The sequence below is a fragment of the Pteronotus mesoamericanus genome, unplaced genomic scaffold, assembly GCF_021234165.1.
Source record: "Pteronotus mesoamericanus isolate MK-2021 breed Mesoamerican mustached bat unplaced genomic scaffold, CSHL_Meso_final contig_20, whole genome shotgun sequence".
Lineage (NCBI taxonomy): Eukaryota > Metazoa > Chordata > Mammalia > Chiroptera > Mormoopidae > Pteronotus > Pteronotus mesoamericanus.
Window position 1 is genome coordinate 42,449,340 of NW_026555085.1, and position 25,039 is coordinate 42,474,378.

Below are 25,039 nucleotides of genomic sequence, written 5' to 3' on the forward strand. Positions count from 1 at the left end.
GGCAATGGTTGTTTTCGAGTGGGTGAATACTAGTGTTCCTTTCTTTCTTTCTTTCTACTCTTCTGTATTATCTATATATTTATAATGCACCTGTATTTTTTAATTTAAAAATACAAAGTCAATTTTAGTTTTTGGAACTTTGTTAATACTAACTTGCTTTATTTTAGTCCAGTCCTGTTGTACAAAATGCTGGTGTAATTAATAGCAAAACAAGTTCACTCCGTGCATTATAATGTAGATAATGGTTTTCAGAAGTGACTGGAAATATCTATACAGATATCTAGGTACACCATATGAATAAATAATATGGGCTTAATATTGCTGATCTCTTGTCTCATAAGTCATAGCTTTGCTTTACAGGATTTAATCGTAAGAATAAAAATATAAATTGCTGGTGCAAACTTTTTGATCTCTGTCATTATGACACCACAGATTCCGTAGCCTGACCTGCAGCGTTTGTATGTCATCACAAGGACTGTGTCAGAGTCAGTGTGAGAGTGAACTTCTCTGTGATTTGATGAATCTTGACTCTGTCTAGCCACTGATAGCCATGGAAGCTGTGCCTTCTTTGTAGAATATGGTGCTGGGAATTATACATAATGAAAATATTTGGATAATCCCTAATAGATATTGACGAACGTTATCAAACATCATGACTCCTTGGACATTCCCAGGAGTGACTGGGTCCATTGCAACCCACAGTGGGAGATGAAAGAAACAATGTAGCCTTGTTGAAATGCCCATTTAATTAGAAAATATTGACTTAGAGTGATGCTTTCAGGAGGTCCAGGGAAGATTTAAAAGCATTGAGTAGTCATTACTAAGCAGAGATAAACAGATTACCAGGCAAAGCACGTCATCAAAAGTTGGTCCAGAAAGTTGAAAGGGAGTACCTTAGAATAATCATATGGTATTATAAGATATTGCTAAAAAGATAGGGAGAGATGGCCAAAGAATAGCAAAACAGTATTTTTTTCCAAAAATTTAACCTAAAATAAAGTTTGTAAACCATAAAAAATGGATACAAAGAGTTCCTATCTTAATAGTCACAACTTTATATGAATTCTTTGAAAAGTGTACCAGACTCTACAACCTAGTAAAATTGCATTCAGTAGACTAAACCATGAAGTTTATTCATAAGACTGAAAATGACAGATTTAGAATGGGTAAGAAAAGTATACCAGAGCTGACAAGGACAAAATATTACCTGAATCTGAATTTCCTGCATATGTTAATGAAGGCAGAATCTGAGTCCAGGATGCATCACGATCTATTTGTGGTAACAGGAACATATAGGTGTCTGGCTTCAGGTGAACCTCTCTAATATTTGGCATCAATATTAGTCCAGGCACAAAGCTATATTTTTATTTCCTTGCAGAGCTTTCTTGATGAAATTAAAAATATTGATTTGTGATCACCACACTACAGATCAATCTAAACACACGAATTTTGTGCTTTGTTTTATTTGAAGGACCTGGATCAGAGATTTCAATTTTGTTTTATGTTCAAAACCTCAAGTCAGTCTCTCAGATTTCAATGTATATAAGAATCCCTTGTTTTTCTTTTAAATTAAAATGCCGATTCAGTAATAAGCAAAAGTAATCTTTCCTGAAGGAAGTAAAAATAGTGGTTTTCTTTGCAGCGGTAATGACTGGGAGAGGCATGAGGGAATTTTCTGGGATATGTAAAATATAATGCATGTGTAAAATGTACTGACCACTACACTTAAGAATTCTATAATTTACTAAATGGTATTATTCTGCAGTTATTATTTTCAGAAACAAATATAATGAAGTTTAAAAATGAAGATTCTTGGGTCATGCTATAGAAAAAAAGTGCTTCTATAGTAATTCGCCAACAACGATCTGCTAAAGGCATCCTAATTAGTTAAATCTCAAAGGTTTTATCTTTCTATCGAATTATAATTCTTAGAATTGCGCAGTTACTGTGCTTGAGAACTAGCTTTCAAAGATTGCTTTGTCTCTCTCCTCCACTTACCTCCTTAAGTCCTGTTGCAAAACAGAAACAGCTTTTTATTCACGTTCTGACTGAAAGAATCTGTCGGTTCAGACTTAACCTCTGCAGAATGGAAGTATTTCCTCCACCAATTGTTACTTTAACTCAATCCTCTCATGCGGTTCACAGAATTTTCAATAGGCCTGATCACCCCAGGTTTCTATTTCTTCAGTCATGAGCTTATGTTCAGTCCCCAGAGGATATAGTTTGGGTAATTCTCACTGACAACAGTCTCCTCAAGTCTGTCACACTTCTTATTGCTCATCTGCAGAATGAACTTCCAGAAGAAAGCCATTGAAAATATTGCAAGTGACAAATGGAAGGTTCTCCTAAGCTAATTGGAAAATGATCAGTCATATCCCCCTGTTGCTGAGTTACACCCAGGGGAAATAATGTAATGTGTCAAGTCTACCTCGACAAATTCCACTTGTTAACTAACCATAGTATCCCCAGCTATAAACAGGGAAGGCAGAGGAGAAAGAGCGACCCCTCGCTCTTTATTTATTATTTAAATTTATTAAAAATAATAAATAATAAAAGTTATTTATTATTTTTATAAAAATTTTATAAAATTAAATTTTATAAAAAAATAATAAATAACTTTATTTTCCGCAGTTTAGAACTCTTTTGCCTCCAGACGTTAAAACAGGTACTAATTTCTTCTAGTCTTTAGCATGCTTTGCTACCGAGTCATAAAGCATAAAGGAAAGATGTCAGTTGAGATAAAAATCCCTCTGCACAAAACAAACACACGCATTTTTGAGCAAACTACAACCAGACTTCAGATGCCTGAGAGATAGGTTGGGCGGAATTGAGACAAGGCAAAGTAATGTTTTCAGTTGTCTAGCCAAGCTCATGATTGTCTAGTTGTTTGCTTATTCCCTGCCAAAACAGAAACATCAAACTACCAACAGATACCAGAAACTAGCACCATTTTAAAAAAAGACACTCTCTTTAATTTGCTCATTTACTCAACAAATATTTATGGGATGGCTACCATTTGCCAGATATTGCACTAGACACCAGGGATACAACAAGGGATGGAGGCGGGGGTGGGGGGGAAGCTTTTCTCCCAAATTTTAAGTAAAATTAAAGAAATCTCAGGTATGTCAGACTATGTTTTTATTACTATTATAATTCTTGTACTCAGAAAAAAATCAAGGTGATTTGTAAACACCTGAGAATGGGTAAGCATGGTGCAGAGCTGCAGCGTGCAACTGCCTGGAGGCTTCCGTGGGTCTTCCCCAGGGATATCTGTGGAATTTTCTCAAACCTGTTAGGTAAACCAACCCCAAAAATAGAAAACTGGAGGCTCTTTCCCTCATGGCACCTACGAGATCAGCTCAAGAGTCCCTAAGACCAGGCAGTATTCTTTGTTAAAAAAAAAAAATTATTTTTCTATTGTTAAGTCTAAATTCCTCTCCCTTGGGGCCAAATATCTTTTAGAATATTTATTATATAAGTATGCATGTGGACAATGACTTTTTAGGGCTTTTAAATTAAGTGGAATGAAATTTAAATTTTCACTCCCTGAGTTATACTATCTACATTTTCAATGCTCAATATTCACATGTAGCTGGTGACTACTACATGTATAAAATATTTCCATCATTCCATCTGTCAAATAGAAAGATCTATTTGACAGTGCTGTTCTAGGGAGTTAGATCTCTCTTTGATTTGCCTGTTTTTAAAGAAAGAAATTGAAATTATCTACTAAAATAGCATATAATGAGGTCATTTAGCAAAATGATGGTATCAGACAAGGTTATTGCCAAGCCGCTTCTGGGGCAGCGTTTTGGGGATTTCCAGTGCCAATGGAAGGAAGGGGTTAAGAAAATCGTACGGACTCCTTAGCTCATGATACTCCGCTATCAATGTTACCTCCAAAACGTAATAGTTACTGTGCAGTGGTGGGCATCATTGGAGAACATCTGACCAGGTCCACCTGGGACTATTCTCTAGTTCCTTACCGGCTGAGATAAAGCGGTATATGAGTACATAGGGCCACAGAGGTATGGTTGCTATGAATGTCATAGCTTTCCGAAACTCAAGAAGCATGAACCATTACCCAAAACCTGAGTCACCCCATGTCAAACGCATCTCAGCATCCGCTGGAGGAATATTTATAAGGAACTTTGGCAAATTTGTTGAACACAACTACAGCTGAATGGAGAATAAAGCCATCTGAAGCTTAATGAAGCCAAGGGGGTATTTAAATATACTAATAAAGGAGCTAATGGAGGGTGCCTTTGGAGCCTGACCAAACTACAACAGAAAATTAATGACAGCAGCATTACTTTGAAACTAAATGGTCAAACATAATCAATATAGTTGAACTGAAATAAATTTGCAACATTTGAATGTTTGTAAAATACAAAGGAGGCATCTTCATCAGATGCTTGAATTTTGTTAGGCAAATGTGATTTCAGTAATAATGATGCAATGACTTACTTTTTCTATTGTCGTTGCTTTAAGTCCTATATCACACTGCTTGCTCCTTCAAGAATATGCAATAATCATGCTTCCTAAAATCATCTTCCTAGTCAAATACTTCTCCTTAATCCAGTGTGCTTCTTCACACATAAATATTCATAGTAACTCCTTAGTAACTATTTTATATTCTGTATTACTAAAATGAACCAAAGAGTCTTGCAAATCATGGATATTTAGGACCTAATCACACCCTATAGAATGCCACAGCTGGAAGGAGCCTTGGCAATAACTTAGTATTTCCAATCTCTAGCCCTGTTTTTCGACCATGCTATGCTATTGAAAATTTGTAGCAACAATAATAACAATCATTTATTGAGCATTTACTATGCTCAAGGCACTTTACTAAGGACTTTATTTGAAATATCTCTTTAATCTTTTCCATAGCTCCTGGGTTAGTATTATAATTAGCCTTATTTTGAAGGGAGAAAAATAGAACATAAGGGGAATAAGTAACCTGTCCAAAGTCACATACCTGGTTAGTACCTGGGCCAACATTCAAACCCAAGTTAGACCGCAGAGCTTGAACCCTCAGCTACCGACTGTGCCTATCAGGGAGCAGCACTAACCTGATGGTGAGAAAGGGCCACAGGTCTAGTAAGAAGAGTATAATACTGTTTTTATTATGAATGAAAATACTCCTCATGGAAAGAACAGAACCAACAGGCGGAGGCTGTTTGCCACAGGCGTTCTTTATATTTCAAGGTAAGTTGAATGATGGCAGAACAAGCATAGGTGGCTATGAGCATTATTTTAATTCATGTCAAATAACAATTGTGTGCTTTATTTTTATCAAAAGCAGAGTGCAATATTTCACTCAAAGGTAGATGACAGGAATATACCTCTAACTTGTTCCTATCTAGGAAAAAACGTTTGTTTGTTTATTATGTATTTATTGCTTAAACAAGTGGAAAAAAAAGTCATAGAAAACACCTCCAAAAATCAACACAGAATGAAGGGGCAAAGGATTTCCAGCTTCCATGAAACTGACTTCTCAGAAAATTTATTTATGTAATTTAAGTTTGAATGAGTTGCACAGAATTACCAGTTTGGTAAATAGTCCTTACACATTCACATACAATTAGGTATATTTTATTTTTTATTATGTGACAAATTGTAAATTGAATTGCTTCACACAAGAATGAAATAGTTGGCAAGGAAATGAAATTGTTTATTGATAATATGTATTTGTCTTTGATTCTTATTCTGAGTGTTAGGACAAGGGACACATAGTAAATTTAAACAGAAACATATGTTGGCTTCTCAACAGATGATTCAACCTATAATATTTTTTCCTTTTATAAACTTTTCAATCTGTGTAACATACATAGCTTAAAAAAATCAAATAGTCTTAAAATCCTTATAACAAACTATTCTTAGTCTCACACCTTCCTAACTTCCCTGCTCAGCTTTCTAGGGGCAATTACTTATAACTCTTTTATTTGTCTCTTCTGGTAGTTATTCCCAGATCTCCAAGTGTATGCTTTTTGGCTGCTTCGTGATCTATCAATCGTAGACATTGCCTATAACTGACTCATATCAGATGAGGGTGTGGTTCTCTCACACACATATGCACACCTCTCTTACTACCATCCTCCCAAAACAATCATATCATAGCTTTTGATTAAACTGATAATGTATGCACTATTTACTGGAAGGCTAAAATGTATACTCTTATTACATTATTTTATTATACAGTTTTACTTCTCGAGTCTCTGTGGTTTCCCTCTTCTGCATACTTGCCCATTTTCATATGATGAGATTTTCAAGTGAGGCATTATATCAAGCCCCTATTTTTTTGTTACCAAAGTCCCCTTTCCTCCTGCTGTAAATTGGACTGGTTTTGCCCTTGGCCTCCTGCACTGCTGTCTTCTTGGGGCTTCACTTTTTGGATTTTCTTTTTCCTCTATCCTTTTTCTTAGTTTATATCCTTATTTTTTGGACGTAGTTTCCAATAATTTCCTAAGAAAGGGCATGTGGGCAATAGAACTTTGAGGACTTCCATGACTGCATTTAAAAAAGATTCTACATGAGTGGCTGAATATAGAATTTTAAGATAAAAACTAAGTTAATTTTCTCTTAAAGATTTGAGGGGCTAGTAATATTATTGAGAAGTCCATTGTCTTTTCGGTTTTCACTTCTTTGAAAATGATCTGTACTTTCTCTCTAGCGATATTTGAATTATCTCTTCATTCAAGAATTTCTGAAGTTGACAATTATGTCCTTTGGCGTAGGTGTTTGCCCACTCAAAGAGCTGAAAAATCAATGAGCCTTTTAAATCTGGACACTCATGTTGTCCTTGACTACGGAAAAGTTTTGTATGTTTACTCTTTGATTATTTCTTCTTCCCTGAACCTCACAGATTAGTCTTTGATCTTTTAGCTTTCCTTTCTTATTCTGTCTCTCTGTCATTTTGTTCTGCATTATGGGACATTTCCTAGATATTATCTTTCAGGTTGTCTATTGAATTAAATATTTTGCCAATATCATTTTTAATTCCCCAAAACTGTTTCTTGTTCCCAATTGTTCCTTCTTTTATGTGTCTTAATTTTATTTTATGTATGGAATATGTTGTTTTGTACCTCAAAGGATGCTAATTGGAGTGTTTTATATTTATTTCTTTAAGCTTCTTTTCTGTTCTCTGAACTGTCTCTATTTCCTAGGGTTGTTTTTTTTTTAATTTCTGTTTTTCTACCTTGTGGAAAAAATAAGCATATTTTTCCTACTGTTTATGTTGGAGCTTTTTCTCAAATGTCTGCATTTTGGTTGATCACTCATATTAAAAATGAGTCAACCAAAACCCGATCTGGCTTGTTGACAGCCCAGCATTGCTCTAAGTAGAGCAGCCAGCCAGCCATCCCCTTCATTTAGAGGATGGTGGAATGTTTTGTCTCTGGAGCCATCTGACTCCTCCAAATAGCATTCAGTCTTCTGCTTGGGAGTTCAATTCCTGATTGCAGTGATCTCCGTTTCAAATAATATTTGTTCAATTGTTTTGAATACACATTTTCAATTGACCCCATTATTTCCAGTTCCAGGTCTTACTTCCAACCGTTCCAATCTCCCATTCCACTCTTGAGCCTCTCCCAAGTTCTAGCAAGCAAATCTGCTCCTTCCTCCTAATTTTCTTCTACATTCAATACAGTTTCAGCTTCCTCTGCCCTATTTCCTTAGCGACTGTTAACTTTTTTCTTTTGTTCTCCAAACACTCATTGGAATTCCTAGTTCATGAATGATAGTGACAATGTCATTCTTTTTATCACTGTAAGTTTCTAGAGAGGTTTTTCTTTTACTGACATGTTAATACAGTCTCTGAAGAGAGAGGACACAATTGTGTGTGGTCAGTCCACCATCTTTAATGGTAAATTAATGTAATGTTTTCTAATGATAGCTATTATACTATTTTAAAGAGATAGTCCTTACAATTTTTTCCTCATATTTTAGCTCTAAGTTTTCTTTTATACAGCTTGTCATTGGAAATATCATGGGCTTTAAAATCAAACAAACCAGTATTGGAATCCTGGCTTTGCTACTTATTAGGCATATACATTAGAAAAGTCACTTAATCATTTTAAGCTTTAGCCTTATAATAATAGTAGTATTTATCCTGAAGAACTCTTGTGAAAATTAAATGAAATAAGGCATATAAAGCACATAGAACAGTGCCTGGCATGTAGTAGGAACTTATTCTCTTTGCTTTGTGTCTGTGTGAGCTTTCTGCTACTCTGAACAATTACTTGAACTCAGACCCCATATAGTTAGAGTCCTCAATTTAAATGTCATTTCTTTAGGGAAACCTCCCTGATTTAGGACGGGGATAGAGGTGCCTTCTTTGTATTCTCACACATTACCTATAATAACTAATGCCAGTCACACTGTAGTGGAATTGCTCATTTAATGATCTGTTCTTCCCTATTAGATTGTAAACCCCATGAGCATAGGAACCTGGCCTGTACAGTTCACCTGTATTTCCAATGCTAAGTACCACGCTTGGCACAAAGTTGGTGCTCAATAAATAGTTGCTGAGTTAATGAGTAACTCTATTCCACTTTCAGAAAGCTGGATAATATTAAAAGATTTTATTTAAATGTAAAAGTCATTCTATGCTGGAAGTTTCTTCTGTAAGAATGAAAGATGACTTTTTGGAGGAAGATAGTGTAAAATCATTAAATAACAAATATGTACAAACTTAGAGGAACACAATTATTGGATAACAAATCAGGGACCTATATGAAAATCAAATCCAATTAAAACAATCAACCCCTCTTTCTCTTCTCTCTTCCCCCTATAATGGAGCATTGAAGCTTTGTAGTTAAAGAAATGCAAGAATTTGTTCAGAAACTGGTATTGGTTTTGATTTTGTTACTGCTTCAAAGTCACGCTTCTATTTAATTGCTCTGAAATCTAATTCCTCAGTCAAAAAAAGGAAGTCTCAGGATGGTCTCAATGTGGTGGCAATGACTGAGACTATAAATAGACCCAACAAATGTGTTTCCATTATTCTGTTTTGAATGCTTTCTTCTTTAACCCCACCAGTTGGATAGAGCTGCTATCATCAACTGAAGAGTTACAGCCTTAGTAAAAGTGATCAATTAAGGATGCAACCTGCCAGTTTAATTTATTTATTGGATTATCCTGGACACTCCCTTCTGTTCCAGGAGTAATCAGGAGAAATGGTATCCCTTTGCTGTTCCCATCTATGAAGAATGATGGAAGAGCCTGCTGGTCCTGAGTTAATGCCTAAATTATACCCAAAATGTAAAATTTTTGCTAATCAATCTATTTCAATCTCTCAGTCACAGAGCTGCTGAATATTGTTATGGCAAGGCTGAAAACCATTCATCATATATTCTATCACTGTGTTTAGTAGAATCATTCATATATGGAGGCTTTGTTGTTGTTGCTACCAATACTACCTTCATTATTTTAAACCAAAAGTAATCTTCGTGATCATCATTCTAAACATTTCATTTTACAGATAAAGAAATGAAGGCCCAAAGAGTTGAAGACTTATCTAAAGTCAATTTCAAATCCATATAATAATGGGAACCAACAAAATCTAACTGGACAGAAATAATGACTTCTTACAAAAAGATAAAACAATTGTATTTGGAAATTATTACTTTTGAATATTTATGATGTCTCCAGTACCCAAAACTTAATGCACTCATTTAAGCAATGGTTAAAATGTTTGTTATCAAACATTTTACATATTCTTTTGGTAATAACTGAATACACAAATTTTTGCCTAGGTTTGCAGTTTAAGATCCATTCTTCAGACAGAGAGAATAAAGAGTTATTGCTAAACAACTATGAAACTACTAAAGAGTAGAAGATGTCTCTATTTTTCAAGATACAGAGACAGCACTGGTACATAAAGCAAGTCCAGCTTTGGATTGATAAGTGGGGAGAGGATGTGATGTTGTGAATTACATTCTGTAGATCAATTTTGGATAGGCAATGACCAAAAGACTCCCACCAAAGAATCAAACAACGTATGACTGACTGGTCAGGTCATCAAAGCATAATTTGTAATACATTCACCAATAGAGCTACTGTTTGCAGTTCTATAGCTAAAAGATGGTTTTTGTATTAAAGTTAGATTCCTTTATTCATTAGAATTATTTCTATTTTAGTAGTAGAGCGAGCCTGAATATCATGTGCTTGTGTGATTTGTTTCCTTCTTGAATTTTTAATCAAGGGCCTATCCATGAGCAAAATTTTTATGTAATCATAGTTTTTAGGAAATCAGTCATTCTTACTTGACCTAATGAGTGATCCTCTTCATAAGAAAGCTAAGCCCTGAATGCAAGGGCATTAGTTTATGAATAGCTTTTGCAGAATATTATCCCAAAGGCGGCAGAAAATCAATCACTTCATAAGAACACCAATTTGTACAGTGATTAGGCTACTGAGATGGACGTAAATGTTCATTTTTCAGCGCGATTGATGTGCTAATGTTGAGCAATAAAGTCTCCTACAGGGTAGAATCTTGTTATCTTAGAAATGATCCTCTTTTTGGTTTTCAAAAAGCTGAACCTAGTTGAAATCTTCTTGAAATTTTCATTATTGAAGGTCCATAAATAATTTCTATATCCATTTTATTTGTTTTTTTTTTAAATGAATGTACAGGAACATTTTATCTTGTCTTAGGTAAGTTAAAATTTATAAATGATATTCAGCTCTGGTCTTCTTCATTTCTAACTACATATTCTGAATGGATTGTTTCAGTGAGGATTATATTGGGTGCAAAAACAAAACAAAACAAAACAAAAAACCCAAAACCCAATAACAGAAGTTGAAATAATTAAAGCAATTTACTGATGTGGAAACATAAAAGCCTAGAGGTAGGGTGGGCTTCAGGCATAGTCCAGCCAGGACTCTGAGCCCATGTTTTAGGTTTGCTCAGATTTGCCCTGCTCCATGTCAGTGTCATCTTAGACTGGCTTCTTCCCTGCTTTTAACAAGGCTTCTGACACCAATGGCTTTCATGCTTCCTCATTCATATTAAATGTGGGATTGTGGGGTGAGGGAGTAGGGACACTGGAGAAAACAGCAACTTCTCTCTAAAAACAAGTAAGAGTCCTGATCTCTGGTTTTATTGGGCCATTCTTTATCAATCGCACTGGCCAAGAGTCTTATTCTGATTGAATAAGGCTATGGCGTCCATCTTTGCAGGGTTGGGTGGAGACATAGAACATATCTAATCTCATCTTAACCACAAATGGGGGAAAGGTAAAAATGCATGTGTTGCAACAACCTCAGTTTTCTCTACAGTGAACTAGTAGGAACGAGTAGTAGTAACTAGTAGTAACTACTAGTAGTAACGGTGTATAATTTGCATTCTAAAATCTGAGAGATGTAAGGATAGAACTATCATATAATATGATGGTTCTCAGTGTATGTTCTGCCACACTACATTGAGAGAAGATATTAGCATTCATCATCCCACATGCCTAGGTAGGTTTATATGAAATTATTTTTTTTTACCTCAAACTCTCTCTTTTTGTTCTACTATAAAGAGATTGTTGAAATAATGAGAGAAAAACTAGACTCTATTTCATTAATTATCATTATAATTTTATTTGGTCCAATTCAAAGGACTAGAGTATAACAGCAAGCCATGACATGTGGTTGAGAATCTCTAGATTTTAGATGGAGTAGCACCCACCAGCTATACATGGTATGAACCAGCTCTATTAGACATGGGCTATACCAAAAGAGAAATACAAGGTTCTGTTAAAAAAAAAAAAAGAAGAAGAAGAGCTTTGTTAGTGTATCAGTCAGAGTTCTCTAGAGAAACAGAATCAACAGGATATGTATATCCAGAAAAGCATTTATAAGATGTTGGCTCACATGAATACAGAGGCTGAGAAGCTCCATGAGCTGCTGCTGTCTGTAAGCTCGAGAATCAGGAAAGCCGATTTTGTAGACATCGGTCTGAGTCTGAAGGCCTGAGATCCAAGAGTGGTGAGGGCAGGAGATCAATGTCTCAGCTAGATCAGTCATGCAGAGTGATTTCAACCTTCCCCTGTGTTTTTGCTCTATTCAGGCCCTCAACAGATTGGATGATGCCCATCAGTGCCGCAAAGGGCCATCTGCTTTATTCAGCCCACCAATTCAAATGATAATCCCTTCTAGAGGCACCCTCACAGACACATCCAGATAACGTTTAACCAGATATCTGAGCATCTCTTGAGCCAGTCAAGTTGACATGAAATTAACCACCACAGGTAGGCATACCATAGTGTAGTGAGAAGAGCACAGGGTTTGAACTGGCATGCTCCATCAAGGACATGGCCATGACTGGGCAAGTCACTTCGTTTCTCTGAGTTTTAGAGGCATAAAATACCTTACCTATCTAATGTTTAAGGAGTTGTTGAAAGCTTAAAAGAGAATTTATAGGAATATGTTTTTATACTGTGAAGTGCCATACAGATTTCAGTATTAATTGGAAGTTAAATATTCCAATATATTTATTGGAGAGTTCCTCTATAGACTATAGGCTCAGAAGGGTAGGGCACTGTTTCTTTATCAGTATCCCTCCACTATGTTTGTCTACCAGTAACTCTCTATTGAATGATTAAAGGATGACATGAAATTAAGAACAATAGAGTTGATTATGATAATTAGGAAAAATATCTGTGGTTTTAAGGAAAATGGGTAAGTTGAAGAAAGCATTTATGACTTCAGGTCAAAGTTAGGAAAATATAAGGAAATTTTGAGTTTCTGAATTGGACTAATAATATGCGATCAAAATATTTAGTGTAACCCAAATTCCATCATGCAAGTGGGCCATCCACTATTTCCCTAAGAGTTTGCAGCTAAGATTATTAGACTTTTCCCCTTTGGGGAATCATCTCTAACTTTTAAAGGACCTCCAAGGGAAATGGGATTGGCTTTAAAGCTGAATTTTCTGGAAGGCATCTATGTCATTTAGCAAAAATTTACCAGTATCTCTACATTCTGAATGTAGCTAGGGGATTTACATAATTGATGAAGTTCTTGTAAATCTCAAAAAAAGAAATAAAAATATTTGCTACTTCATGTATGCCCTGTAGTCCTATAAAAATCAATGATATTCTTCACGGGAAACATGTAGTTTAAGGCACATGTGTTTTCACTCTAAAACTTCTTTATATAACTAAATGCAATTAGTTGTCACATGACCCCATTTTATTGTCATTTATTAATACTTAAACATATGCTAGGGTGATCAGAGAAAAAGAAGAAATACAAGGTATCCAAATTGGAAAGGAAGAAGTAAAACTGTCTTTATTTGAGGTGACATGATACTGTACATAGAGTTCCATGAACAAACTACTAGAACTGATAAATTAATTCAGCAAAGTAGCAGGATATAAAATTAATACCCAGAAATCAGTTGCATTTCTATAGGACAATAGTGCACTATCAGTAAGGAAAATTAAGAAAACAATCCATTTATAATTACTTCAAAAAGAATAAAAAGAATATACCTGACCAAAGATGTAAAAGACCTGTACTTGGAAAATTATAAGACACTGAAGAAAATACAAATAAGTGGAAGCATATACCATGTGTTCAGGGATAGGAAGAATTAACATCACTAAAATGTCCAAGCTACCCAAAGCAATCTATAGATTCAACGCAATTCCTGTCAAGATTTCAATGACATATTTCACAGAACTACGACAAATATTTCAAAAATGTATATGGAACCACAAAAGACCCCACATAGCAACAGCGACCTGGGAAAGAACAAAGTTGGAGAAAGCATACCACCTAATATCAAACTATACTATAAAGCCATAATAATCAAAACAGCATGGTACTGGCATAAAACTAGACCCATAGATCAATGGAACAATATAGAGGGCCCAGAAATAAATCCATACCTTGAGAGTCAATTAATATTTGACAGAGGAAGCAAGTGCATACAATGGGCTACAGATAGTTTATTAAATAAATGGTGTTGGGAAAATTGGACAGGTACTTGCAGGAAAATAAAACTTGACCACCATCTTACAAGAATAAATTCAAAATGGATTAAATTCAAAATCCAAAATTCAAAATTCAAAATGGATTGAAGACTTAACTGTTAGATCCCAAACCATAAATATCCTAGAAGAAAACATAGACAGTAAGATCTCAGGCCAATGCTCACAGCAATATTGTATCTGATATAGCTCCTCAGGCAAGGAAAAAAAATAAAAAAAATAAACAACTGGGACTACATCAAACTAAAAACTTTTTGAAAAGATAACCCACCAGATTGGAGAACATATTCACCAATGATACACCTGATAAGGGGTTAATATCCAAAATTTATAAAGAACTTATAAAACTCAACACCTGCTCTCTATGGTGCAGCTCAGTGGATTGAGTGCTGGCCTGTGAATCAAAGGGTTACTGGTTCGATTCCCAGTCAGGAGCGCATGAGAGGCAATCACACATTGATGTTTCTCTTCCTCTCTTTCTCCTCCCCTTCACCCTCTCTAAAAATAAATTTAAAAAAAATCTCAACACCAAAAAACCCAAACAATCTAATTAAAAAATGGGCAAAGGACCTGAATAGGCTATATCCAAAGAGGACATACAGATGGCCAATAGACATATGAAAAGATGCTCAATGTCACTAATCATTGGAGGAATGCAAATTAAAACCACAGTGAGATATAGCCTCACACTGGCCAGAATGGCAATCATAAATAAATCAGCGAACAGCAAGTGCTGGTGAGGATGTGGAGAAAGGGGAACCCTTTTGCACTGTTTGTGGGAATGCAGACTGGTGCAGCCACTGTGGAAAGCACTATGGAAATACCTCAAAAAATTAAAAATGGACCTGCATTTTGACCCAATTCCACTTGTGGGAATATATCTGAAGGAAAACAAAACACTAATCTGAAAGAAAATAAGCACCCTTATGTACATTGTGGCATTATTTACAATCACCAATATATGGAAGCAGCCCAAGTACCCATCAGTAGATGAGTGGATAAAACAGCTATGGGACTTTTACACATGGAATACTACTTGGCCATAAAAAAAGAAAATTTCACCCTTTGTGATGGCATGGATGGACCTGGAGAACATTATGCTAAGTGAAATAAGCCAGGGTGTGAAAGACAAATACCGTATGATTTCAGTCATATGTGGAATCTAATGAACAAACTGAACTAACACAGAAAATAGAGAGACTCACAGATAGGGAGCAGGCTGACAGCTCTGGGTGGGGGTGGGGAGGTAGGGGGTGGAGGGACAGAGTAAAAAGAAAAAAAAAGGACACTTGGACACAGACAAGAGTGTGGTGATTACAAGGGCTGGGGGGTTATAAGGGGGATAAATGGTAAAGGGAAAAAATACAATAAAATTTTTTTTTAAATTTACTAGAGTGTGCACAGAATGCACAATTAGATACAATTCCTGGTGAGTTGGAGGCAGGTGGGGAGTTTCCCCCACAAAACTCTCAGTAAAACACCCTCTGTGCACTGCAATAGATAACCCACAAACTGCAGCTATGAATCCTGCAAATTGTACTATTGGGAAGCAGCACTTTAACTGATGGTCTGATATTTCCAAAAGATAATGTCACCCTGACATTTTCAGTCTTTTAATATCTTTTTATTGAGTCCCTTTCGTATCATCCTACAGCCGGAGCCACTTGAGCCAGAAGAGCTGAAATGCATTTCTGTTGTTTGTCATGCTGTGTTTTACCTAGCCAGCTGGGTCACCACCATATAACGTCCCAAGTTCTTAGTGGGAGGCATCTTACTCTCTCCACTACGAGAACAAAGATGCCACTTGTGAAATAAGAAAATGTTCCTTCTGCCCTGGCTCTATGTTCAGGAAGGGGATATTTATCTTTTGGGAGTCTTCTTGGGTTGAGATGCCATGCTCATTCAATGTCACCCTAGAACTAACAGAAGGCAGCAACGGCCCTCAAATTCACAGACTCAGATGGGTATCCCTGTCTAAGAGTGAGTGAGTGAGTGAGTATGTGTGTGTGTGTGTGTGTGTGTGTGTGTGTTTTGTATAAAAAAATACTTATACAATATATAGGGTAATCTAGCTTATTAGACAGAATATGACATTCAAAGCTAAAAATCACCTGTGTCCAAGAAATACCACCATCAAAAAAAAGATTAAACATTTTAATTAGTAATTTCTTTCCATGTCATTACAGTACCTAGTCTATGGCTAGTGACCCATATCTCAATGTCATAAGCATCTCTTTGTCATAGCTCTCTCAATTATTTATTTTCCTCCCTTTCAATAGATAGGTAGACAAACAGAGAGTAGATATTGCATTAGTCAGAGTTCTCCAGAGAAACAGAACCAATAGGATGTGTGTGAATGTGTATTCTTTGCAAAAAAAATTCTTCCCATTATTTAAAGTAAAAGTAAGTCACTATCATTGTGAAAAATTTGGAAAAGACATGAAAGTATAAGGGGAAAATAACAATCACTCCTAATAGTAACTAATTCAAAACAAAATAACCTTTATATTTTGGGAAATTTCAAACATTTAAAAAAAAAAGATTTGTATAGTCAATCTCCACGTTCCCATCACCCAGAATCTTTAATACCAACTCCTGGTCAAGCTTAGGAAAGAGACTTATTTTAAGGAATTGGCTTATGTGATTAAAGAGGCTGGAAAGCCCAAATCTGCTATATGGGTCATCAGGCTTGAGACCCAGGAGTGCCAATGGGGCAGGTAAAGTCCAAAGGCAGTCTGCTGGACGATTCCCTCTAGCTCTAGGAGGCAGATCTTTCTGTTCTACTCAGGCCTTCGACTGATTGGGTAAGGCCCACCTACTTACAGAAGGCAACGCTTACACAAAATTCACCAATTTGAAAGTTAATCTCTTCCAAAAGCATCCTCTTAAATTGACACATAAAATTAACTATCACAGATATTTTAAAAGATTTTATTTACTTACTGTTTTTAGAGAGAGGGGAAGGAAAGGAGAGAGGGGAAGGGAAGGAGAGAGGGAAAGAAACTTCAATGTGAGAAACACTGATCAGTTGCCTCTGGAACACCCCCATCTGGACACCGAACCCACAATGCAGGCAGGTGCCCTGATGGGGAATCGAACCGAAGAGCTTTCACTTTGTGGAATGATGCCCAACCAACTGAGCCACACAAGTCAATGCAACCATCAAAGATTTAGATAGCCCTACTTCTATTTCTTTATCTACCTATGCCTCCATATACAGATATACAGATATATTTTTTGCTCTCCCTCTCTCTTTTGCTTTCATCAATCAGACCTGAATCCAGGTTGCAGCCCCCCAACTTATATGTGATTGTTGCATATTATTGAACCTCCATAAGGGTTAATCTCTTCATTTATACAATGGAGTTATCACACCTCTTCCTCATGATCATTTTGGGTAGATGAAGTAAAGGAGATAATATGTATAAAGACCTGGTACCATGTCTGACACTCAGTAAATGCTCAAGAAATGGAATGTTATCCATTTATTCAAACACATTTTTATGTAACTCGATCTTTCCACTTCTCTGCCTCTACTGCTACCGCTTTAGTCCGGCCACTCTGATATATCTTGCCTGGACTTGATAAATAGCCTTCTAAATTATCTCCTCACTTAAGCCTGGGGATGGTCGGGGTAAGGCTGACTAATGATTTGGTATTTGAGTGAAGCATGGATATATCTGGTAATAAGAAAAAAAGTATTTTGGGGGGAAGGTGAAAGGGGCAGAGAGGACAAAAGAAAATCTCAACAGCATGAGTGGTCAGGATGGTCAAGGAGTCCCCTGAGTTTTGAAAAATGGCCTCCCTTTTATTCTGCTCAACAATAGGAAAACACTCTTGGTGAAAAATTTTTGACACTGTGAAAGCGAAATGTGTTCTTTCTTTCATCCTTAATGCCTGCTTAAAACAGAACACGTGAATTGACCTATGTAAGGAAAGCACCAGTTGCAAGCAGAGCCCTCCTAGGGCAGAGGGCATGCTGGGCTCCAGCCTGCTTCTACTACCAAAGTCAAATGCTGACTGTTTAAACATTAAAGATTAATTTTGCTGTTGAGGTCTCTTCCATCAAGCACTTGCATTTTATGGTTTAGTTTAAATAGTACTTGATCCTTCCTGCACAAACCTTTGGGATCCTTCGATCCTTGGTGAATAAAAAAGGTTTACCAAGGCTTAGTAAAGCCAAATCTGGCATTTCAACATCTTGACATAAAAAGACAGCAGTGTTGGTCAAATAGAGACCTTTAACTCAATTCCACAAAATCAAGAAAGCCAGCACAATACTGCCTATGAGTTGTAAAGGAAACTGCTAAATCCATAACTCGCACGTTTGCCTGCATAAAACCAATCAGGTTAAGTTGGTTTTTCAGAAATGTGCTTATGTTTTCTTAATCTGTTAGTTTGGGTGTTCCATTGACTTTAACTCTGACAAAACACAAACACTAGATTTGTTACACTGGCAGTATATAAACAAGCAGCTTTAATATGGCAATCAGCTGTTTTGTTTGTCCTTCCTTTCTTAACTGCCCTTGAAGCATTTAAAGTTTAAGCTGTCTTTGCCCTCATGAAAAGAGGAACTGGCTTTGATTGATTAAAGCTCTGGGTTTGATGGTAAGAAGAATTTCTTTCCCCTAGAGGACTTAAAAGAAAAAGGATTTATATCTATAGACAATTTTTTTTTTTTTTAAAGCAGACAGGAAAGAGGTTTCTCCCAGGCAAGAAAATACTCCCTCGGGTGCGGGGAGAAGTGGAGAGCTGCAACAGCCGAGAGAAGAGAGAGCTGTGAGAAGGCTTTTTTCTAGGTAGAGAGCCATATGGGCAGCACTGATGGGACTCTTGCACCCGCAGTATAGCATGAAGCCGCAAAGGACACCATGAGGGGCAATGTTCAAATGTTCAGAAACGTGGAGGGAGGGAGTCACCATCTTTAGCACCACTTCCTCCTTGCAAGCAGGGACAGTCTGCCGAGGGACTCTGTTTGTTGTTCCTTTCATGGTGCGTAGTCACCTCCACAGGGCCACCCACCAGGACTAATGCTTGCTCCCGCCCTGGACTCTATGAGACCTTACTCTGCAGGGGCAGCTCCTTTCTCAACACCTCAGGGCATCTACACAACAAGAGAATTTAGATGGAGCAACTTCAGATCCTCTGAGCTAAGACAGAGATTAATGGTGCCTCCTTTACAGAGCTTATTAAGGGATTTACTGTGGTCCTATGTGAGTTGGCATAAATTGTTCAATAAACCCTATTGGGGCAGCACTCTGCAACGGGAACTTTCTTTACTATATTTCTCTCACAGGAAAGATTTTAATAATCATTCTCAGTGAAAGTGTGAATGTAATGTAATATTTAGTACCCAGAGTCTTGAAAACAATGAATCACTTATTTTGCCTTTAGAAATTTTTTTTAGAGGAAAAACAGCTTCTGCCTTCAACCCCCTAAGTTCTCTCTGTTCAATTAGCAAGAACCATGGGGAGTGGATCTCCAGAACTGATTATAAATCAGTGCCACTGTGTTGATGGTTTCCAACAGAAACTGCATCAAGACACAGGAGACAACTAATGGCTGCCCGAGTCCATTTCAGACACATTCCATCACAGCCCTGACCACTTTTTGACCGCTTTTTAATGGAAAGGCAGCACTGGGTCCTCCCCTTCCCTGATGGATTACCCAGGGTCAGAGTTACACCCACCCAACCCTATAACTCAGGTGGAGATATTTTCCAATAATATGGCAGATTCTGCCACACGTTCTCATCTCCCTTGGGAATGCAGTATATTTCCTGCTTCTTTGGAAATGACATGTAATTATCATTCTCAAAAGAGCTAGCTTATATTTTTACTTATACTCTCCATGTATTTATTGCCCACCTACACCATCCCCTATATATGAATATATACATATATAACTATCAATTTTTCATAAAAATCATGAAAAAATTAGGATCTTCCCAGTCAGAATAACTAGTCTCACAAAGTTTTTCTTCATTCAATTTATTTGTCTTGCAAATATGTAAAAATAAAACACATCACTGTGTCTGCACTAGGTTTGCTATGCTCTACCGTTTAATACAAACAAGGCAGGTATTATAAATTTCCTTCAAATCTAGAGGGGAGCTTTCCCAAATAATCTGAGTCCTGCTACCACCATCTTTCCATTTTCTATAAAGAGCATGATGCTGTTTCCTCACCTCTGCCTATGACAGGCTGGTACATAAAAACCTACAAATAGCTGTAGGCAATTGACAATACAGGCATTCTTCCCCCAATTTATTGATCCCACTGCAATTTGGCTGTAACTATGCTGGCTTCTCCTTGGAAATTGCTCTTGCTAAGATTACCCATGACCTTGCAAAGTCAATCCAATGAACACTCGTCCTTACTTTATTTGGCATCTCCCTTATATTCTTTTTCTTCTCATTCGACACACTCTTCCTAACAAACACAATTTCTCACTCTATATTTCCAGTTCCAACAGCCTCTTAAATATCCTGTGGTGGTAGAGGAGGGGGGTCCCACAGGCATTTTGAAGTCATCATGGCCTAACCACGTTAGGATATTTTTCAGCTGTCTCTCCTTATAAACCTGCTCTTCGTAGATTTCTAGCCTTGGTGACTGACTCTTGGTGGAATGAGACAGGCTACAAAGGGGAAAAGGGGTCCACAGGGCCAGGAATGAGCTGGGAGATACATTTGTCAAGGTCAAGGCAACACCTTAGGGATGTATGCACAGCTAACAGGCAAGTGGACTCTGTGGGCCAGAAAGAATCTAACTGGCTGCCAGAACCAAAAAGACCCAAAGCCAGGAGTCTGAGTAGCAGAGGAACGAGAGCAAGACAGAAAATCCAAGAAAACAGCTTGAAAAAGGTACATAAAGACAAGCCATTGTGTATGAGAATAGTATGCAGACAGGGAAAGGGGAGACAGTGTTTTATAAAATACTCTTACACTCATTTCTTTCAACAATAAAGTTGTTACAGATATGAGGAACTGAGTAACATACCCCATGTCACAGAACTGGAGAATGAGAAAGTCTGGTCTCAACTCCAGGCCACTGACTTCAGATCCTGAGTCATGTTCTAAGCCAGCACTTCCTCTAAGGTTAGGCCAGTCCAAATAGAGGTTATATTGTTGTAATCTCTAAAATGACATTGGTATTTCAACTGCAGTTGTACCTCTTCTCTCTTCCACTTCTATTTGTGATCCTGAGGCCAAGAGAAGACAAGCATTTTTTTTTTCGTAGGCTCTTGCAATTTCCCAATAACACTTATCATTTTTTAACACGATAAGCTGTGACTCTAGGATGCAGTATTTGCAAACTGGGAGTTTAACAAAATAGAACAAAAAATAAATGTCAAATGAAGTACTAGTTTCAAAAATCAAATTACAAATTATGTACAAGCTAATTACCAATATTTTCCCTGATGGATGCTTAGGAAGGCAAACATAATCTCACTGTTCTTCTGCATTTCATAAATTACAATAATTTATGGTTTACAATGTGCTTATGAAGGGAGTGATCTTTAGATGAACTGGCCATTATTCCTGCCTAAATCACTGAAAATTGTAGCAGTGTGGAGTGAGTTTATGTAATGAAAAATTCTGACTGGAATTTTTTCTTGCTTTTGGAGGAAAATTGAGCTGCTAAAGAAATGTTTAAAGTTAAATTATATTTTTCGCATATGCAAGTATACTTTAAAAACCTTTAAACTATTTTAAACTTCACAGAACCAATGAAAAATAGGAAAAGCAAAAACAAAATGAATCGCATACAACAATGTCATTACACGAATAAAGTAATTATCTTTTTTGGTCCATATTCTCTTCCCATTTCTTCATATGCATATATTTTATGTGGTAATAATATACAGGGTGGAGCAAAATTAGGTTTACACTTATGAGAACACAAAACACAGAGTTTATTCTTGTATTATTATTAACTAATTATTGTATTATTTTCAATATGAACAACTGTAAACATTTTGCCCCAACCTGTAGGATTCTATTTCATATTTAATAGCTTATTAAATCATTCTCTTGTTTTACATTTAGATTCCTTCTGATTTTTCTATTAAACATTGGCTTTTAAAAATGCTTGATGGATATAGAATATAATTGTTATTGTTTGCTGAAGGGAGGAGATGTCATCTTTGTATTTTGTAAACAAATACATACTCACATTCACTCATGAACCATTTTTTGGATGCATGCACTAATCTGTGGCCTCCAATTTGTTTAAACACATGTTTCTGCCACTGAGTGTCATTAAGCCTGAAATGGCTCTATTTCAGAAGACCTGAGGTCCCTTTGTATTAAGTGTTATACACAAAAAAATGCCTAACACCTGCAACTGTAATATAATACATCCCCATGTGTCCCTCTATTCACTTGATAAAAAGGGCAGATCAATTTCTAAAACCCAAATGTTCATCTCAGTGTAGCTCAATGGCAATGATCCTCGTTTTGAAGTTAGGCTGACCTATGTTTAAGCTATGAATTAGCTCCGTACTGCTATGGACAGAAGGCAGCTGCCTTGCTGAACTCCAGCAACAAGTCCACGTTAGAGACTATATGAATGGCATCCCCTGGTGTAGGGCAGTGTAGAGCCACTTACTTAGACCTCAGTGGAAATGTGCTCAATGGAGTTGTAGAAAGTGGATCTCAGGTTTTGGGTAAGTTATTTAATTTCTGAGCCTCAGCTTCCAAATTTGTAAAACCAGAGAGTTATAGTAGTATCTAATTTGTTGGTTTGTTGTAAAAATTAGAGGAGAGAATATTTCAGTAAAGTAATATTTAGCATAATGCCTGAATGTAGTAAAACCTCAATACATGTTAACTCCTATTATAATTTTTCCAAAATGTATACCTTTCAAAAGAAGTACCTGGAGAGATTAAGTTATTTTTCATGTTTTTACATCATATGGTGAGTTTCCATTCTCAATTACTACATCATTCTACTCAGAATGGAAGAAACACATGAAAAAGAATAAAATAACCATGTTCTCATATTTTTTCATTCCTGAGCCCAAAGGATGATCCGATTTTATCTTAAACCAGAGTCACTAATCTGTGACTAACTCCCTGAACTAAACCACTTGTAATTCACAGGCTCTTGCAAAATCAGCTGTGGGAATCCCTTTTAGCATGGATGGGGTTCAGTGAGGCCACAACTACAGCAGGGACTCCTTAGCTAAGGAAACAGGAGAAGTCAAGGACTAGGGATCCGGAGAGGCAGAAGACGTGCAGAGCTGATCAAGTTGAGAATGCTGTGAGGAGTCTGAAAGGAGGCAGTATTCAGGAATGGCCAGGGAAATAGGGGGTGACCACAGTTCTGAGAGTCTATAGAAAAATCATTCATATATCTAATAAACACTATTGAACGCTACTATGTGCTAATGCTTGGGAATGATGAAGGGAATGAACATGAGTGATATCACTATTTACGTTCATCAGGCTTATCTACATTTGTTTGTATTTTGGGCATGGGATGAGAGTAGAATGAGTCAGAGCAAAGAGGATCACTAGAATAGACATGAACTGAAGTTCCAGTCCAATTACAGATCCTGGAGCCAACTCAAATGCTTCCTAAAGGAGTTTTAGATTTCCAAGGCTATATAGAATAACTCCTCTAGTGGCTTATACATCAGGAGTTAAGGAGAACATCTATGAGGCTGACCAACATGTCTTCCCTTGCTGCCTCTTATTCTAACCCCACAGGGATTGGGAATAGATCCAACTATTTGAGGACCAAACTGAGGAACTGAGGTATCGAGGGGGCATGTAAAAGAACTGCCCAGTTGGAGACAGCCTAACCTATGCTAGACTCCCTCAAGGAACCAGTCTATAATGAATGAAATGTGGCTTTCATTCCTGCAAATCGAGAGAAGTATGTTCAAGAAGAGAAAAAGGAATCTGAAAGTGGAAAATATGCTGCAAATTAAGAGGTATTTTGGACCTGAACTCTCCTCCAGAGGATGACAGATTAATCATGCTGATTCCTCAGCATAAAATGCAGTTTTGTCAGATAGATTTTAATCATGATTTACTTTAACCATCCTATTGCAGTTCTGAGAAAAAAAGACAGCCAGCTCTGTGGGAGCCAACTCCATGTGTCCTGTACATTGTCAAAATCCTTTTGTCTCAGGTGAGAAGCCCCAATAACCTGCACAAATTTCTTTATGAATGGCTTATGTTTCAGATGCTGTATATACCACTTCATGTTTCCTTTTATGTTTAAGTTTGTAGGCCATGACTCATGTCATATTTCCAGAAGGCCAAAGCTAAGTGAGCATGCTTCAATATAGTAATAGTCAAGGTTGCAATTAATCTCACAAGCTTCATTTAAAGAAGGTGTAAAGTAGAATAATAATTCACTCTAAAGTCATTGGTTTAGGCCCTCAAAGTCATTTCTCATTTGAGCAACAAAGAGGATTGTTTTTCAGGAGAAATAGAAGTATACACATGATGTTTGTAATACTAATGTAATTTGTTCAACTTCTCTATGGAGAACTTTACCCGTCTGCAGAGTTCTTTGCTCTAGATCAGGTAGAATGCTCTCTCAGGTGAGTCGCATTTCCACACAATGGTGGACAGAGGATGTGGCATGAAAAAGAAAGCTTCACATGTTGCGACTGCTGAATTTACTTCCCAGATGACATTTGCTATAGACTGAATGTTTATGTTCCCAAAATTCATATGTTGAAATCTTAATCCCCAAAGTGACAGCATTAGAAAGTAAGGCCTGTGGGAGGTGATTAGGTTCGAAGGTGGAGCCCTCAGGAATGGGATTCATGATGGTATAAAAGAGATTCCAGATAGCTCCCTCGACCCTTCCACCATGTGCAGACACAGTGCGAACTGTTTTTTTTTTTGATTCAGGAAGCAAGCTCTCACCAGACCTTGAATTTGCCAGCACTTTGATTTTAGACTTCCCAGCCTCAAGAACTGGAAGAAATAAATTTCTGTTGTTTCTAAGCCACCCAGCCTATGGTATTTTGTTATAGCAGCTTGGACAGACTAAGATAACATTCAAAGGCTGTGGTGATATCTTTTTTCTGAA